This window comes from Ctenopharyngodon idella, chromosome 21 (assembly GCF_019924925.1).
Source record: "Ctenopharyngodon idella isolate HZGC_01 chromosome 21, HZGC01, whole genome shotgun sequence".
In the NCBI taxonomy this organism is placed as follows: Eukaryota; Metazoa; Chordata; class Actinopteri; order Cypriniformes; family Xenocyprididae; genus Ctenopharyngodon; species Ctenopharyngodon idella.
Window position 1 is genome coordinate 19732240 of NC_067240.1, and position 16165 is coordinate 19748404.

At 37.0% G+C, this 16165-nt stretch overlaps 1 protein-coding gene across 2 annotated transcripts in view; it reads left to right on the forward strand.

Annotated features, from left to right (window-relative positions):
* ndst1b (N-deacetylase/N-sulfotransferase (heparan glucosaminyl) 1b) overlaps positions 1 to 16165 on the forward strand; it is a 110675-nt gene that overhangs the window by 31857 nt on the left and 62653 nt on the right. For both annotated transcript variants that reach the window (XM_051877169.1, XM_051877170.1), the window contains exon 2: positions 4516 to 4617. The gene's annotated coding sequence lies outside the window, so the exon portion shown is untranslated. The remainder of the gene's footprint in view (positions 1 to 4515; positions 4618 to 16165) is intronic.

Sequence of the window (16165 nt, forward strand, 5' to 3'; positions counted from 1 at the left end):
CCCTGAATACATTTGACTGTACTTGAATTTTTAAAGAGCATATTGCAGGTTAATTATTATAATAATAATAATTATTATTATTATTATTATTATTATATTTTTTTTTTTTTTTTTTTTTTTTTTTTTTTTTTTTTTAGATGAATATATAACCTTGTACGAAAAGACAAATGTTTTGCAGGACATGAGGGCACAAATTTAGTAGATAAAGTGACGTCTCTGTAAAAATCGTTTTTTATTTATTTTTTTTATTTTTTTATTTATTTATTTTTTCAACGTCGCGTCATTTTACGTCACGAGAGGGAGTTGTTCGCCGGGCTCTGTGTTGAGTCAGTGCAGAGTATGTTGGTATTCAGTAACAGCGGTTGTGAATCAGTGTGTTTTTGGTAGTTTTTGTATTTTAATTTATCATCGTCATGGCAAATTATTGTGTTTGTGGAGGTTGCACAAACTCCAGCCTATCAGGACATTGAGTCCAGAGGTTTACTAACATAAAAAAAGGACGGTGCTATCTTCCGTGCTGGGGTGTGTTTTGTGCAGGTGAAGAGACGGGACTTCACTTCTGCATCTGCTTCGAAAAACGAATTATGTGCTGGTAATGTGAATACTCCAATTTCATTCATGCCATGGATGCACATTCAAGTTCACTTAACTACATATTCACGACGTCATATGCATCCTCACACTATCAGTGAATGGGCACGGAATAAACATAACACAGAATTAATGAATAAAGGATAACATGAAACACATACAGTAACACTACTGTCTGTTCGGCCACCGGCTGGAGACATGATTGTCACAGATCCATCAGAGATGCAGCTCGACGAAAACGTGAACTGTGCACAGTCATCTATTTTTTTTTTTTTTTTTTTTTTTTTTTTTTTTTATATACATTTGCTAACTAACAAATCAGTCGTGATGAGAAACCTTTATATCACGTAACGTTAGTGTGGACGGATATTAACGAGTGTGACATAGGCTATGCCTGATCAAAGTTTATTAGTTTCTGTTTTTAGTAATCAATACTCCTAGATGACCAATACTAGCTTTGCTATTGCCTGATACATGATAATAATCTGTACAATATTGTGATCTGAGCACAGTGTTACATATTGTTAGCTAACGTGTATATGTCTACAAGCTAACATCGGTCTTCTGCCCTGTTCTCCACTGGTTCTCCTAACACCACAGCTCAATTTGTCTCTTTTGACCGTTGTTCTGTCTAATCCTGGCCTGTCCCTGCTCTCTTGACTACATAGCAGGCTAATTGTATGGCTGTGGTCTGTCATAGGAGAATGAATAAACATTTACAATTTCCTCAGCGACTGAACTGTTATTGCGATTCATTGTTTTCCTATCGTTTATATTGACTGCACTCCCTCCCGTTACGTTACTCCCGATTTGGCATTTTTGACAAAATAAGACTCCAGAAGCCTAAGTAGTGTATTTAATCTAGAAAATCTAGTTCCTACATTATTTTTCTATACATTGAATCACTGAAGCTCTAACCTGCAATATGCCCTTTAATGTTTTTGAATATAGTTATTAATAAATGTTTTTGGGTAGGCACACCACATGGCATTTTTGCAACCTGAACTTACCTTCCCTTGTCATAAAAAGGTTACATTATTTGATATTTTAAAGGGGACCTATAATGCCCCTTTTACAATATATAATATACGTTTCTGGTGTCCCCAGAATGTGTCTGTGAAGTTTCAGCTCAAAATACCCCACAGAATCATTTATTATAGCTTGTCAAATTTGCCCCTATTTGGGTATGAGCAAAAACACGCCATTTTTGTGTCCCTTTTAAATGCAAATGAGCTCCCAGCTGCTTTCCAGAAGAGGGCGGTGCTTTAACAGCTTGTGCTTCATTGCTCAACAACAACAAAGCTGGAGAATCTCACGCAGCCAAAATGACGATTGTCAGTAACAGTGTTCAGCCTTACATTGTTCAAAACAGTGTCGGACACTGATGGAGAGACTCAGGAAGAAGCTACAAGTTTGTTGTAGTCCCTACCGGCTGTTTGTTGTAGTGCTTAAACAGAGAATTCTTTAAAAGAAAATATCTCCCTTTGCATTGAACTTTGAGCATCGTAACTTTGCAGACGTTGTTTATACTCAACCAGCAACATTACACACTAACTAAAGTTAAAAAAAAAAGTGAGATCACAATCAACCACCCCAACAATAAATGCCAGAAAGCTCTGTTCAGATGGTGTAGCTTCATGTAAACTTTTCTAATTCTGAACTAGGATTTTGAATGTTGTTTTAGTGATATTGCCTGCAATAATACTTAATTGTTTTTTTTGTTTTTTTGTTCAGTCTGTGAGGATTCAGGAACTTGTGAGCTCCCTTAATAACCCACAGATTTGCATTTGTCCAGAAAGCGATCTTGCAGCAGTTGTGTGAGCCGGTGAGGAACGGCCTCAGCTGTTCAGACAGGCACCAGTGAAGTGTGAAGTTGTTATTTTTGGCTCCATTCCTTGTGCTCACCTACACTGTGTTTTGATGCTCTTTTAAAGTGGCTCTTGCCAGCCGGATATATAAAGGGTCTTGGCCCCGAACAGCTGCAATAACCATTCTTTCTGTCTGTGCTCTCGCCTGTCACTCCTCGGGACTGATGACGGCACCCGGTGCTGATTTCGTGCACCTCTGATTGTAATCCACCACTCAAGATCTCTCCATGCGAGGCTCTTGATTAGAGAGCAGTCATTACAGCAAGAGAACGATACTCTTCGCTTGAGCACTTGTGCGTCAGCATTTATTGCATTCTACTGGATATCTTGCGTCCTGCTTGGACTGATCGCCATTACGTTAACCCTTTTGGAGCATAGCTGGAAGAGCATGTTGGTTCTCTTGCCTCTTTGCCATGATGACAGACTGCAAGATATGGCTTTTTTTGGAGGAACCAGTTGGCGGTGATCCAGAGCTGCCACAGTGTCATTGCCAATCCCTTAGTGGCTTCAATCCAATGGCTCGGATTCAGCGCTTTTCCCCTCTCACTGCTGTAATGTGGCCCTGCTAAGATAATGTATCTTTTTTTGGAGATAAAATGCACATCTCAGCATTGATATTGATGCAGAATTTACTCCTTGTTCTCATTTTCTCATTGTAGCCCGTCAGGGGCTACAATGCGTGCTGTAGCTCATGCATGAAAGCTCAATTTAAAGAGATTTTGCAGGCCATGAGTTCCATGACTGCTCCGGTAGGAACTGGATAAATTGACCTGTGGTTGCCATAGCCGTGGAGCATCAAAACAGGGCAAATTCTGCTTGAATTATTCATATAATATATCTTGCAGCACGCTGACTTGCTTTTGGGGGCAGGAACTGGATTTAGATATTCCAAATGATCTTTTGATGCACACTGCAGCTTCATCCAGCTATTGAACAGTAGTGACTCACCCATGCTGTTTAGTTAGTTTGTTAGACAGTTAATCTTCTTATAGAGTAGCATGGTTATTTAAAGGGATAGTTCACCCAAAAATGAAAATTGCCAACATTTAATCACCCTGATGTTGTTCCAAACCTGTATGGCTTTCTTTCTTCTGTGGAACATTAAATAAGTTAATTTGTTTTTTTTTTTTGGTTCCCATTAAAGGATTAGTTCACTTCAGAATTAAAATTTCCTGATAATTTACTCACCCCCATGTCATCCAAGATGTTTGTCTTTCTTTCTTCAGTCAAAAAGAAATTAAGGTTTTTGAGGAAAACTTCCCAGGATTTTTCTCCATATATGGTGGACTTCACCGGGGTACAACGGGTTGAAGGTCCAAATTACAGTTTCAATGTAGTTTCAAAGGGCTCTACATGATCCCAGCCGAGGAATAAAGGTCTTGTCTAGCAAAACGATTGGTCGTTTTTAAAAAAATAATAATTTATATACTTTTTAACCACAAATGCTTGTCTTGCACTGAGTATTTCCATTTTGCATGAAGAACTTCACAGACTTCAATGGTGCACGGCACCTGCTCATGCATGTATATTAAATAGATGGCATGCAATAGAAGGGGATTGCAATAATTCTGACTAAAATATACTACTACTATTTTTTTTTTTTTTTTTGTATTCAAAAGTGGAAACACTTCAAATCTCTTCCCCTATTTACAATAGCACCATAAACTGAGTGTGTTGCAGCCAGTTGCAGTAGTATTGGCAGACTTTTTTGTTTAAAGACAGAGCCATAGTTTCAGTAAACCACTGCTTAATTAAAAAAAAAAGGAAATAAAAAGCCATTTTATTTGTTTTTTTTCCCCTGCTGTGCCGAAAACTGATCCATTACTTCAAAACAGAGGTACATACCAAACCGTAATTTTTGTGTACCGTTACACCCCATTTAATTCACTTTAAATCCATCCGGCTACTTTAATTGAATGAATAAAAGCAAGGCCTGTTTTTCCACAGAACACCTGGGTGGTAAACTGTCTGAAGCCCACCAGCATGTCCCTTATATTCTCCCCTGCTTGCACCTGTTATTGCTTTGTTAATCGATGCGCTCTGATTCGTTTCGCAGGAATGCCTGCAGCGTCTCGGAAGACTCACCTGCAGATCCCGAGCTCAGGCGAGCAGAGCCACTTTTGATGAGATTCTGGGAGGACCACACTGTCAACCAGAGGTAGGAAGGAAGCCGGTCAGGGTTTATTGCTTTACCAGTTGGAGCGTTGTTGTGTGGCCTTGCTGTTTCTTGTAATGTGCTTGCAGCAGCTGTATGTCTGTCAAAGGACAAAACACTGAATAAACAGAATTTACAAAGTCTTTAAATGGTCATATTAGGGGCTTTTGCACTGGAGAAACCTTTTCATAGTTCCTAGAACTAATGCCGAAAGTAAACGCTTTTTGGCATGTTTGCACCACAGGAACTGGGAACAATTTTAGTTGGGGGAACAAAATTAGCTCCTACTTCAGAGTAGGGTCTAACCCAGCACAATAGGAACTACCAGTGACATAAGTGTACGCTGATTGGCCGAATGCACGCAAAACACCAGTGCCCGTCATTTTTAAAAATGCTGTGTACACACAGTTTATACCCTATATATTTACTTCAACCAAACGGCAAACGCTAATACTTTTTCATATGCTGTTTACTTTTTTTGTATAACAGTTCTATCTAATAATGTATTAGACAGGATCATAAACTGATGAAGATGGAGAATGGGAGCGCTGTGTGCTCAGGCTCTGGCGTTCTCTGCGGCGTCAAAATAAATGTGCTCTGCGCCGTTAAAATAAGTCACAACAACAAGCGCAGCTTACGTCACTTCAGAGTTCCTACTGGCGGTGTGAATGCAACCAGGAAAATGGCTGTAAAAAAGAATTGTTGGTTTAACTTAAAGCAAGTTACCTGGTTGCCTTAAAAATTAGTTCATTGAAATTAAAAATTTGAGTTAAATGAGTCAGAAACTCAAAATATTATGTTATCTGAACCACATTAATTATCTAAGTCCTGCAGGGATGACTTATTTTTGACTTGCATTTTAGCACTTGCGGCTCCATTGTCCCGAAGTCAATGGGTTTTGTAATGGGGTTTTGGTTAAATGCCTGAAATAAGGTCTGTGGTTAACACAAGCTCATGTTTTATTCTATGACCTAAAATACATCAGTAATACCCTCTTGTGAATTATTATTATTATTATTATTATTATTATTATTTTTTTTTTTTTTTTTTTTTGTCTTCAATAAGGCAATTGCTAACAAGTGCCTAAATGGGACTGCAGAGTTTACCATGGACATTAAACGTTACCACACTGAACATTTGTGCTCTTGCAAACTATTCTAACTCAAACGTTCAGGGAAAATGTTTTCTAAATTAAGACTGAAGGAGTTTAATGGTGGTTACTTTGAAGTCATGTGACTGTGGTGTAGTTCATTTATAGCCTACATTTAGCTTTTTACTTCTGGAAATTGTATTCAGGCTTCAAAATTCATAAAAGTTGTTTATTTGTGAAGATTATCATGATGAACAAAACGTCTAAGAATCAAACATTTGTTGGTCACAGAGCTTATTTTATGCAACAATCCAAATGCCAACGGAAAAATCCTATTGGGTTTTTGACACGAACCATGGTGATGCTAACTTCCAGGTTGGCCTACAAAAATACATCATCACTGCAGCACTCCATTGACAACTTTATAGTGCAGTGTGTAGTTTTTAGTTCTCACAAAAATATAAAAAATATATATATAATTTACTCATCCTTATGTTTTTCCAAACCTGTATCAAGTGTTTTGTCCATACAATTAAAGTCAATGTGGTCTAAAACAACATTTTAATTAAATTGGTTCTCCTAATACTGTAGAAAGACTTTTTAATCGTAGTAGCAACTTTGCCATCCCTGGACATTCTTCGTTTGCAGGTATGATTTCTTGGCCCCTCTCTATTGCCTCATTCTGTCTACAATTTGTTAGCAATGGAGTAGGTATGTAGAGCCCTGTATCAAAGTTCATCTTTGGAATTGGGATTCGTCAGGGTTTAAAGCACCATGTATGAAGCATTTCCCTTATGGTTTCAAGAGGCAGAAAGGCACATGAGTCACACTGATGGCAGGTACCTGTGTTTCTGATCAGCCAAAGATCTAGAGCACTACTGTATCTCTCACACAGTTCACATTCCTGCCCGTGGGAATGCATGAAAAATGAAACCTTGGATTCCTTAACAAATTGAAATTCTGCCAGTCTTGTTTTGCTGTGAGCTGTATTTGATCATTTAGGTTAAAATGCCTCAAATAGTCACTACTAAACATTTTCTGATGTTTATCATGTTTAGGGCTGCAACTAATGATTATTTTGATAATCGATTAGTTGGACGATTATTTTTTCGATTAATCGGATAAAGATCCTAATTTTATTTACTGTTGTTTTTTGTTTTTTCAATAAAATAAAAATGCATATCCTGCCCAATGTACTTCAAACAAATGTGCCAATCTAATGCTATGAAAACATACAGTGCTTAATTTATTATACTACCTGTCAAAATAAAGAGAGAACACAAATATTTTAGGATTCTATCAAAAACTTGTTTAAAGCTAAAAATGGTATTGGCATTTATTAGGAAAATAACAAACTGAAACAACTAAATAGTTTCTAAATAATATACACACATAATATCCAAAAAAAAACTTAATAACAGTCTCTGTTTTTATTGACTGTAATTGGGCATCAGAAAAAACAAACAACAACTATGAAGTGTTTTATTTTTTCCTGCCTTTCTTGTAAAACAGTAAAATCAAAAATTCATGGATAACAATAAATATATTGTAGCTTTAGAAATACTGCTGTGACTAAAGAGCTTACGCATACTGGTGGATTAACCATTACAGAAACACGAAAAATTATTTTAGCACTAATACTGCTAGTTTAGGATAGCTGTGGCACAAACCTTCACCTATCAGATGTCTAATAACTTTAGCACTGTATATAATGAATATAGTTTAAATCTCTACTCTACATTAAAAATCAAGATAGTAGCCTAATAAAGATAATAAAGAAAAACACAAACTCAGTGTTAACCAACAGGCAAGATAAATGTTCTGCAGGAACACACACATTCACTTCGGGCACAATCACCTCTTACTGTCATTTCTTTATCCTGTAAATAGGCTATAAAAAATGTCTTACATTTATATTCAATTAAATGTTGTTATCCCTTTACAGTTACTACTCTCATAAAATACTTGAATGACATGTTTTTAAATCTAAGTTTAACTTTAAACAACAGATATTTCAGCAAAATGAATATTTTTGCGCTGAATATTAATTGTCTCCCTTTCTCACGCGTTCCATCTATCTGACGCGGGTGCGCGCGCCGGCGCTCATTCAGTGAAGTTTGAAGTTTAACGCAGACGGTCAGGACGAGCCTTTATGCAGAATGGAAATGCTTGTAACATTTACAGATAAGGATATAGACGTAGAATGAACGTTTTGCGTTGAGGACGTACATGCATCTGTCAAAGCGCCTAATGCATTAGCTTAAAAGAATTAATAAATAATTCTCATGTTTTGATCAGCTCAAACTATTTCCTTCACCGTTTTGTCCGTAGAAATGCGTTATTCAGTGCTGTAATTTGATGCGACTGACAGAAGTCTTCCGTGCACGGTGGGCAGACCCAACTAAACGATAATGAGAATAGGTGTCGATGATTTTCATATCGATTATTATCGATTTTAGCGAATAGTTGTTGCAGCCCTAATCATGTTGTAACATACCTTCACATTCATGTCTCATACACCCGAATACCTGAGGCCTGATGATGATGTGATGCTCACAGGCATCATTGATTTTTACATCAACTCCTCTTTTGTTTTTTACCTTATGGAAGTGAAGGTGGGAGATGAATTATAAACTTTCATAAATAATTGAGAGCCATCGGCAGAAGTGAATTATTAATAGGTGAAAAAGGCATCTCTCTTGATGCGTAGAGATGGGCTTACATGAGCGTATCTTAGTTTCACAAAGCAGAGACGTGTTATTTCCTTTCATTAAGTAAAAAAAAAAAAAAAAAATTGATAAAGCAGCTGGAGTACTTGTGATTTTTGTGCTCTATCCTCTTTTATAATGTTTAAAATTATGATGTTAAATCTGATGTGAAATCTTCAAAAGAAAAGTGCTAAATGCATTAAATAGCGTTACACACACACACACACACACACACACACACACACACACACACACACACACACACACACACACACACACACACACACACACACAGAGAGAGAGATGGATGTTTTGGCTGCATTTACACTGCAAGGTATAATGTTTTTTTTCTTTTTCCTTTTCACCCCTACTCTGTTTCCATTCAATTAAAGGTTATGCGTAAGCTGTGCTCCCACCCCCAAAGTAACACCATTTGTTAAGCCTACCCATAACCCCACTTTTCAGGGGAATCAGCCTACAAATGTCTTACTTCACATTAAACTCAAACACAAAGGTATTTTACCAAAAAATGAAGCACATTAGCTTTTAAAACATAACTGACTGTTTACACAATAATACGACTGTAATAGGCAATTTGACGTATGTCTACATTTAATAAGAAAGTACATCACATAAAATTAATAGATGTGATAGATACAGGTGTACTTCCTCCATGATTCACTTGAAGGAATTCTCATATGTTTACTAACCTTACATGAGTGCCCAGTGATGTTTTCACATCACACTATCTTATTTAGCCTAAGAGGAATATGAATGTTGAAATATAGGTCAAGTGAGCAGTAGGGCTGGGCGATATGACAATATTATCATATATCGATGATGTCTTGCAAGTATCGCAATGTCGATAATAAAAGTCAGTTACAGACGATAATCGCCAATATCGACAAAAAAAAATACAAATTTATTTAACATAGTCCCGTAGTTACCATTCACATATTTATTCACATGCAATAGCATAAATGAAATATTTTGTAGCCTATTGTAGCTAATAGGGTTAGGAATAAAAATCTATTCTGGAATCGCATTTACTTAAGGCCAGGAATCGAATAGGCCTAGGCTACTCTTTATAAAATTAACATTTTGATTTTGCTTATTAACAATGTATTTTTATTTTTAAAACATTCAAGCGCGAGATGAAGCAGACAACACTTCTGTAGGCCCCGCGCGCTGTTTTCTGAGCTCCGCACACATCCAGAGCACGCACAAGAGAGCTGCCTCATAGGTTATTTCGTGGACAAATACACAGAAAAGTATGTAAAAATATTCCCGTAAACACAGTTTTGTCACGCATGTGTGTGTAACAGACTATATTGGATTCGTGTATTGACATCAACCTAGGCCTAGCCGCGGCGCTAATAATGTTCATTTCTGTTTAAACCGACAAGTTTGTTAAATTAGAATTAAAAGGCTACATTAAATTAGAATGGATAGCCTAAATGTCTATGACTCATTAAAAATAACAAAATTTGTTTTCCAGTGGTTTCATTTTACACACGCAAACAACAGAAAAGGAGGATTCACATCAAGCACCTGCAGCGCAAAATACTCATATAGCCTAAATAAAAGGAATAAATACACAAAATATATTCACTTAAACAATTATAGGATTTACAAAACGAAAGAAAAAAAAAACTGAAGCCATATGCTGTTTTAATTGATTTATTTTTTTGCGACGCTCTCCACACAAACACGTTCAAAAAGGAAACTAAGACGGAAGAAAGCGGTAGGCCTACCTGTTTTCTTTATTTTACAAAAACAAAATGTTTTGTTTTTATTGTGAGTGTACACCGATATAATTAAACTCTTTACAGTTTATGTATGACCAAAAATGAGTGTTTTAAGTTGTTTTCACTGGTGTAAGGAAGCAGTTCAAGTGATCATGCCGGCGCCTCGAGCGCACTCATGTTAATAGCACTGCTTGACGTCGCAGCCTGTTCATTATCAAAATAAATGAAAAATAAAATTAACAAACAACATTTGTAATTACTTATTTTTCCAAATAAATAATGTTTTTTTTTTATTTTTTTATTTATTTATTTCGTTATAAGAGGCCTGTAAGGACACATTGGAGCTCTAAAACATGAGAAAAAATAACCTTTCCGTTTTTGGTCATGCAGAACGAATCAAATTGTTTTTAATCGCTTTTAGACAAATAACAAATATAGCTTAACTACAAGTTTAAAAAACAGCGCTACGCGTTCAAATTAAATAAATTAAACGTATCATAATGAAATGTGTCTGTTTCTTTCAAAAATGAAAGAGAAACATCGGACCTTAAGAAAAAATAGGCATGACACATTTGACATCAACATGCATGATTCTTACAATCACCACCGGAATGTCCACCTTCACAATGAACTCCGTTAAACTCCGATCAATTCAACAGTTCTCTTCACGAAACGAAATTCATTTCAAACACTTGATAAGAGCAGTGTGGAAATGATTAACAACACTAACATAACAACAAAGCTAATGTTTTATACTAAAGCACAAACTAAGAAAAGAAAAACAATTGAATTAAAAGGTTAAAGGTTTAAGTTTATGCCTACTGATTTGCAGGCTATTTTCAGATAAAGTGCAACCAAACTGATTTACAGTGCGTGTCGGCTATGTTGTCTCCGACGGGGGCGGGGCGGGGTGGACGGGGCGGGGCTCGGGTAGACGATATTATCGGATATCGCGATATTTTTTTAAGGCGATTATCGATAAAATATTTTTTACATATCGCCCAGCCCTAGTGAGCAGATGTCATATTTAGAACCACACTTGAAAGTGAAATCAAATCAGAATGCTGTGTTTTGCCGTTTACATGCGTGCGTCAAGATCTAGGCTGCATTTCCCAAAAGCATCGTAAGCCTAAGTAGACCATAGAAACTGTTGGCACCAATGGTCTCTGATCTACTTAGTCCCTACAATGCTTTTGGGAAATGCAACCCTGGTCTGTGCCAGATACCAAGCAGTGGCTTGACTTTGACTTGATGCGAAATGACTCTGGAATAGAAGCAAATGATTTTCTTTGTGGAACCTAATTTTACCTAATGAAAAACTTATTCATGAATAAGTTCAGATCTTTTCTGACCTGTGAAAGACTTGATCCAGCTGGAGCTCAACTCGACTTGCTTGCTGTGAAACACTGAATTCATTTGTGTTTGGATTATGTGCTCTGTTAACACACCTGTGCTTATTGTCCTTGTTTGGCAAGTTAAAAAAAAATACAAAAATGGAAAAAAAAAAAAAAAAAAAAATTATTTGCATTTACATTTGCATTTTTTTCATTTAGCATTCGCTTTTTTCCAAAGATATTTACAAGTGATTCAGCTGAAAGTATGAAATAGTGGAACTATCGAGAAGGTTGTTTTATGAAATTAGTGCATAGTGTACGTGTATAGAAATATAAATATACACACACTACTATTCAAAAGTTGGGGGTCAGTAAGATATTTATGTTTGAAAAAAATATTTTTATTCAGCAAGAATGCATTAAATTATAAATCTAAAGTAAAGACATTTATAATGTTACAAAAGATTTCTATTCCAAGTAAATGGCAGTGACCATTGATCATGAAAATGATGGTCACTGTGACTTTAAAAATATATTAATCTTTTTTTCTGATTGGTTATTGTGGCATTTTGGGTGGTACCTGAGGTCTGATTGGTTAGCGTTAGGGCAGCATGCTGTCCAAAGACTACAGACTGGAGAATTAAAGTGAAACTTTGGCTTTAAAAAAAAAAGTGAAACTAGCTTTTAAAAAGTGCACAGTGATGCCTGGAATCAGTTTGATAATTAAAAATACAGTAAAGAGCAAGATGTGCAGTGCCAAAATGCCATATACATACTGTAATATTATAAGGAGAACACTATAGAATGTTGGGAATTCTTTGTGCTTTAGTTGCTGTAGTTTGTTTTAGTGTCTTGTCACTAGGGTGACCACAAAATGTGGGACAGTTCTGAAATTGGGAGCTTTTTCCCATGTCCTGCAAAATTAAGCATTGTCCTACATTTCAATTATATCTGTATTGTTTTTTTCTTCAATGAAATTGCAATACCACAATAATAAATATGATAGTAAAAAAATGCTGTTTAAAAATTCAGTTTCACAGCCGTCATGTTCTAGTTAGAGCGGGGAAAATAACCAATCAACGCAATCATAGAGAGGGATTTTTCTGCTGATAAAGACTGGACAGAGCAAAGGAATCAGTTTGGACCTAATCAAAAGTTGTTAAATACAGCTACACCAGCCGGGACTTATTCTAGACACATACTGGATAAGAATATCCTGACCAAACCTACCAGATTCAACAAAAAGTACAAGTTCAAGATGCACTTATCCTCATGACACTCATACACTGTCTCCCAATATCAGAACTATCTTAGGCTGGGCTGTGTAGTTGTACCCACCTATTAGCTCTGGTCTCTGTTTTGGTCTCTGTTTGCACTTTGAATGTTGAGAGAGCACTTTGATTATGGTTGCACTTATTGTTTGCACTAAAAAACTGTAATTTTTGTTATTTATACTTTTTTTTTTTCTATGTTCAATTTGTGGAAAGGAATTCAATTAGGAGGTCACACACAGCCTCAATCAGAAGTTCTGGAAGCTCATAATTAATGTACCATAAGGTCTGAAGAAACTCGTGTGAAATCATACAGGAGAGAATCCAGTCATTTGAGTTTGTGGAAAAACCTTTTACAGTGCTTGTTGTCTTTCAATGCATATGATAATTCATACTCACAAAGTAGAACTGAAATGACATTCATTACAAGATGATTAGTTAAAACATTTCAAAATGTACCTGCAGACTATTTTTCCAGTCATGAATTTTGTCATTGAGGATTTCTTAAAAATACTGTGCAAAAGTCTTGTCTCGTTCTCATGAACCCAATCTCATGTCTCTTCTCATCTCGTGAGCCAAGTGTCTCGTCACACCCCTACTATCCAGTACTCGAAAGGAAAAAATGACAAAAAAAAAAAAATGCCCGTCAATAGCAATTTCAGTAGATAAGCGTCTAAACAGCCACAAGGAGTTCTTTTACACTCATTCTTTTGCACTCATGTAAATACGGTTAATTATGCACCCAAGATCATTTGCTCTAGACAGTGGCAATGCCAAGAGCTCTAGACTTGTGTTTGTCTTTTGTGCGAGTGTTTTTAAATGTAAATGCAAACCTACAACTGTTGCGGAGGGCTCCTGGATCATGTCTATGAATACTAATGAAACAGACTTTTGAGCAAATTCACCGTGGTGCCTAAACAGTACTGGATTACTCTTGTTTGCGCTCTCTCCCGCCGCTACACTTTCTCTCCTGTTTTATCATTCTGTTTAGTGATTGTCTCAGCAGTGGTCAAGGTGAAGTTTGTGTCTATTCCCATTTTCAAAATGATTCTCTGTGGATGTAACACTGTCTGGGCTCAGTATATGGCCTGTCCTGCTTTGTCAAAGGAAATGAAGATGAGATTTCAAACAGCTGACAGCTGCATATTGGCCGGGACCTCTGATGACTATACCCAACACACTCCAGAGTCGTCCTGCCCTGCGAAATCATCACAATTCCACACTTGAAAGAGTTTTTTTCTGACAAAGCAGTGTCCGCACATGGCCCAGGTGGTCACGGGTCCTGCGCTTAGTTGAGTTGCGGAGTGCAGGAACCGGTGGGATCACTCACACCAGCAGCTTGGAGTCTGGCATAAACATTCACACTGAGCCATATGGAAAATTGAGATAACCAACATGCTTTTGTTTTCCTTTATCTGTGTGTAGCATTAATCTTACAAAAACTTCTTTACTAAAAAGAACCTACCTACAAAAATGTATATTAAACCAGTGCCTGTATTCTTAAGTGCAGAGTGGAAAGAGAATATGGATTAGAGGAAACTTTTATGTGCATGCAATACTAAACTTATGAATATAAGCAGTATAGCTATTATACGGTTATTTCATGTAAGGTTATGTTCAGTTTCAATGTTTGCTGTCCATTATAGTGTTAAGATGATTATGAATAGTTGTTTCACCTGTTGTATATTATTATGATTAATAATTGTTTTATATCTACATTGTTGTTGTTGTTGTTGTTGTTGTTATATTATTAGCCCCTTTCACACATACATTCTTTACTGGTAAATTACCGGTAAGAGATCGTGTGTGAACAGGACCTTTTAAAAAAAACTGGTAAATCGGTTCTGGCAATTTAGCAGTGTGAGAAGTTGTAAAATTACCAGTAAATTACCTGATGCTGTGTGTGAACATAGAATGAAGATTACGGCATAAACACGTACAAGGTCCGAACTCGCTGGCGAAAGAAGTCTGCTTTAGGCCAATCATAAAGTTCTTATGGAAGTGACACGGTTACGCCGCACTGTTTACAGTAAGGTCCACTGCTTTTTAAGTTTTTCTATGAAAATATGCACTAGATGGACGTCTTTGACCGTTGAGCCACATCTCGGAACTTTTTCAGTGTGTCGTGCTCGAGACCCAGCGTTCTTTTTCATTCATCAGCACTGCGGCTCTGCAGTTGAATACTATTGTGCATGTCTCATGTTTTTAAGAGCAAAAACACGTTAAAGATCATTTTCGATAACTGACGTCACAAAATTTACCAGTATTTTACCAGTAAATTACTGGGATTACTGTGTGAAAGAGGCTATAGTTGTTGTTGTTGTTGTTGTTATCATGATTAATATAACGACTACATCAACAATTTTTTTTATAATTTTTAAAAAATGTTTTAGTGTTTCATTTGTTACCATCATCATCGACATCATTAATATAATAATAATAATAACAACAACTTTTATTAATGTTTTTTTTTATAGTTTCTCTTTTTTCTTATGATTATTGGATTGTGTTTGTAATGTCTTTTATTAATAGTAGTAGTATTAAAGTGATAATTATCATGATACATCACCAAGGTGGGAATATAATTTTTTATTCCTTATTCTGTTCAAGCATCTTGAACTCTTATGATATATACTAGCATTGTTCCCATTGTTGACATCAGCATTCACCGCATCCTACTTCAGCTGACAGCCGACTGCCAGCTGGTGTCTGTGTGTGTCTGTGTGTATGTCTGTGTATGTCTGTGTATGTCTGTGTGTGTCTGTGTGTATGTCTGTGTGTATATGTGTACACATGCCCATCTTCGCTCAATCCTGTTCCCTACACGCCCGTCTGTGTGTCTTGCGCCACTGCCCTCTAACTGCTGATTGATCGAATGCGCCTGGAGACCAACACCCTTTTTTCATTTCCCAGCACCTTGGGAGACAAGAAGCAGGTTGCCTGCAAGCTCCACACAGCCTCCTTTGACCCGCAGAGTCGGCACGGATGCAGCACAGCAACAGGAGTGGTACCTCGACCCACTTTAGCAGACACAGAAGTGCTTTAACTTTAGCTCATGTCCTTTTTGGGCGGCCTAAATGGAACAAGCACCTGGTATCGATCAGTCTCTCTCATGGGCTCCACATGCTTGCACTTTGTTTCTCGGTGCAGTCGTAATGCTGCTAACATTCTCAGACATACGCACTCATTCACAATTAAACATCCCCCTGTTTTCCTGGCAGGCCCTCATGTTCCTTTCGCAGTCCCAGAACAATAAGCCGTCTCAACAATCTGAGTGTGCTCTCTTCACGATCCAGGGCAATCACCAACAGGCCACATGTGCTAGCATGCTTCAAGTGCTCGAATGTTCTCCAAGTAGGGTGGAGACCAAGAAAAGAGCCGTCGACTGGGATGCTGGGTG